Source organism: Euprymna scolopes, chromosome 42, assembly GCF_053919585.1.
Source record: "Euprymna scolopes isolate OS-2025 chromosome 42, ASM5391958v1, whole genome shotgun sequence".
Taxonomy (NCBI): Eukaryota; Metazoa; Mollusca; class Cephalopoda; order Sepiida; family Sepiolidae; genus Euprymna; species Euprymna scolopes.
This window is the reverse complement of record NC_136523.1, coordinates 35,609,406-35,613,936: the sequence shown is the minus strand read 5'-3', so window position 1 is coordinate 35,613,936 and position 4,531 is coordinate 35,609,406.

Below are 4,531 nucleotides of genomic sequence, written 5' to 3'. Positions count from 1 at the left end.
CCATATTTCCTCCTATAACACAGAACAAGCTAGGTAACATACAAATATCCGTGCATGAGGTCGCCAAGCTAATAAAAAACCTAGATTCCAGTAAAGCAACTGGCCCTGATGGCATCCCAATTATAGTGTTAAAAAAGCTTCAACCAGAACTTGCTCCCATACTTACGAAACTATTTAAGCGCTGCCTTAAGGAGAAGTGCTTTCCGACCCCCTAGAAGACCTCATCAGTTTGCCCTGTATTTAAGAATTCAGGTGATAAGTCATCTCCCTCTCAATACAGACCAATAAGTCTTCTCTGTGTTATGAGTAAGTTACTGGAATCAATATTAAATAGAGAAATAGTCAACCACCTCAGCAGGAATAACCTTCTTAGTGACACACAATATGGTTTCCGCTCTGCAAGATCTACCGCAGATGTGCTGACGGTTATATCCCACAGGATTAGTGAATCTCTTGACAAAGGCTTCCTTTCTAGGGCAATTGCTCTTGACATATCAAAGGCCTTTGACAAAGTATGGCATAAGGGTCTACTTCACAAGATTTCCAGCTATGGTATAACTGGAAATGTTTTCTCAATCATTAAATCATTTCTCTCCGATAGGCTCATAAGAGTAGTGGTAGATGGACAAAAATCGGAGGCCTGCAATATAAATGCTGGAGTCCCTCAGGGGTCAATCCTGGGCCCAACTCTCTTCCTGATCTACATCAATGACCTCCCTAAACACATACTTAAATCATTCGTTGACATCTATGCTGATGACACGACCATCTACAGCAACACATCAAAGGCTGTAAATGACAAAGTTCTCTCGGATTCTCTCTCCTCTGATCTCGAGCGCGTGGTTCAGTGGGGGAAGATGTGGCTAGTTACCTTTAATGCATCTAAAACCAAACTCCTATCCTTACATCATCAACGCTCTGATCCCCAGCTGGCATCAATTGTGATGGATGGCTCTCGTCTGGGTGAGGCCCCGTGTTTTGACAAGCTTCTGGGTTTGACCTTTACTCCTGATCTGAAATGGAACACGTACATCAAGTCTGTTGCCAAGGTCGCAGGAAAGATGGTGGGATCCTTCTACCGCTCCAAAAGATATCTCACTACTGATGCAATTCTCTATCTATATAAAAGCCAAGTAAGGCCAAGGATGGAATACTGTTGCCATATCTGGGCAGGAGCTGCCAAAAACAGTCTATCATGCCTTGACAGAGTACAAAATAGACTTCGTGGTTTAGTGGGGGATGCCCTTTTCTCTACCCTGCAACCCCTCTCCCACAGAAGAGACGTTGCGAGCTTATCCTTGTTTTATCGTTATTTCATGGCAGGTGCTCGTCTGAACTCCAATCCCTGGTCCCCCCTCGCCAAACTTTCACGAAAAACACCCGTCTAGCTGAATCCACTGTGAAAAATTTCCCCCACTCTATATCTGTGCCTAAATCAAAACGCGGATTTCATGAGCAAAGCTTCTTTCTTAGAACTGCACGCCTGTGGAACTCTGTTCCGTCTGCCTGCTTCCCTCCGGACTACAACTTGGATGTCTTCAAGTCTAACGTTAACAAATTCCTAATGAACCACCCCCCTAATTAAACACTTCATAAAATCTCCTCACTAACGTGATGTACTTGCAATAACCCTTATCCCTGAGTGGCTTCCGGGCCTTGATAAGTGGTGATCACTGTGTAAAAAAAAAAAAAAAAAAAAATATTGCAGCATTAAGAATTGATTATGTAATGTTATAAATTGAATTTTTTAAAATTCTTAATGCTGCAATATTTTAAGTTGTAAATTTATTATATTTTTTACTAGAATATCTTGTCCTTTTCTTTTCCAGTTTTAACAACTAATCCTTTACTTTTCCATGTTTAAGCTTAACAATATTACTTCTCGTGCTTGTATTTTTTTTATAGTAATCCATGATTTTTCCATGCTTCCAGTAAATTCACTTGTTCTTTGTTTAATTTCAATCTTATTTTTTGCCCTATAAACACATATGTAAAAACTAGGTACGAGCAAAATGAATGCCGATGCTCAAAATGTGTAAACATTTTGACCCTCCCTTCACTTAAAAATTCATCAAATATCAGAAAATTAACCAATTTTTATGACATTTTCAGTATTTATCAAATAATGATCACAGAATATAATGAACTCATTATTTTTTATTTAAATCTTAGTGAAAATGTATTATTTTGCTTAAGCAAAAGATATCTTTACTAAATTTATGGTTTTCAGTTGTAAAAAAAAAAAATATTTTTGCTTTTTTATATGAAAATAAAGCATCGTAAATTATAACAGTTTTTTTTTTTAATGATTTAATTTTTACAGGGACATTACGAAAACAGCCCCTAAATTCCGTATTAATGAATTCGATATAGCTTGAAGAAAAATTAATTTCTCGAACTACCAATATTACCATTGGATTAATCATTGTTTATTTAATATTTCCACAAAAAAAAGTTATAATTGCAAAAAATATTTCTACTTCTTTTTTTTAATTACATATTTCGCATAATTTTTATATGCAAGATTTTAATAATTTCCTTGCTCGCATGAATGTGAAACTTTCGGCCTAACATAATTCTTATATAATTTCGAACAATAATTTTAAAAAAAATATTTTAAAAACAGGAACATAAAAATAATTAAATTAAAAAAAATGATGAAAATTGATACAAACGTTCAGAATAGGAATGTACGGATGTACGTCTGCAGGAAAAAAAACTGCCCCCCCTACCACCTTTTAATATCATTACTTCCTTTTGAAACAGCGTTTAGATTGGCTGTAATTTAGTGTTTCCGCATAATCGTGTTTCCAAATCTTTATTTGTTGTGTTTTAGCGAACGGCTATGTGTATCAGAATTTAGGGGGAATTTTTGACGCCCCTAACACGAAACTGCGAATTAAATATAAAAACTCGTAATTTCTCTTTTAAAAGTGGGTTGTTTATTTCCTTTATGGAATATACTTCCAAAATAAACTATTAAAGTTGTTTAAAAAATAATAGAAATATTATTTTTTAAAAAACAGTGTTTACAAAGTGCTGGCGCGCCTTCATGCAGCCATTTTTTTTTTTACGTAATGAAATCAATTGAATTTTACGAGTTAATTATTTTTTTTTCAATTTTTAAACCTTAAAAATCTATCAAAATTTTTCTATTGGTTAAATTTTTACGATATTTTCAGGTTCAATGTGAAATTTTATGCTCTTTCCAATAAACCGAATATAATATTTTAGACAAACGCTTTTTTAAATTCACCCCCCTCATTTTGAAATGTCTATTAAAATTGTAATAATTAATTTATGTACCAAAGTTTCATATATCACAAATTGAAGATAAAATATCAATATACTGTAAATTAAAAAAAAAAAGAGTTTTTTTTTTAAATTTACATGTAAAGTCCAAAGTGTAAAACCTTTTTTTTTTAATAAAGCCACGTTGATTTTTTTAATTGGAAGCCTATGTTCTGCTTATATTGTCCAGTAAGTAATGGACGATGACGACAATTTTTTCTATTTCATTCAATGTTTTCTTTTTTTAGATATCAAAAAAAAAAATTTCACTCAACAAAAAAGAATTAAAATATAATAAATCAAAATTTATTTATTTATTTGAGAAAAGAAAAAAAATCCTCGAGTGTCTTTTTTTAAAGGCAAAATCTTATAAGTAAAATTTGACTATTTTTAAACTATGGGAACACATATTTCTTCACGGACAAGGCTAGACAACTAACGCAACCGTGTAGTTTTTACTTCCTTCTGTCCATCCGTAGGTCAAAACAATAAAAAACTACTTCCGGTTTTCGATAAAAACGTAAAATTCTTGCGTCATGGCGCATTTTTCAAATAGGCGTTTAAAAAATTATTTTATTTAAAAAAAATGATTTCAAAATATAAATATGGATAAATTTTAACAATGAAGAATGGAACTACACATTGATTAGTAATTTTTATAGGTAAGTGATTTTTTGGAATTTATATCGATTTTTTATAATCAGCATAAGTTATATTTCGTTTATTTTCTTCAAATCGTTTTTAAAGAAAACCGATTAAAAAAAAACAAATATTGCATAATTTGCTATTAAACCTGTTATTTTTAAAAATTTTGGTCTTTGCTCCTTTAATTGAAAAAAAAATTAGGGGTTCAATTACATTTTTCAAGTAGTTATAAGCTTGGAAATATATGAGGTCGAATTATTAAATATTTTTCACGCATTTGTAGGGTCGGTTTCTGACACACCTAGCGAACGCCAGAATTACTTGCTTTTTGATGGCTAATCAAGCTATTTTTTGTACAAACAAGGTGTTATTTTTTTATTTAATTCAATATTTTAAGACTTTACTTATTATCTTTGAAATAGACCTAGAAAGCTAATATTTATCTTTTAAAGGATTTTTACAATTAATTTATTTAACTTCAAAATTTAGCTGAATTGGTTAGCTCGCCGTGCAAACATTTTTCATAACATTTTTTTTATTTATTTTTTTTTACAAATATTGTTTTCCTTTTAGGAAATTAACTTTAATCTCTAAT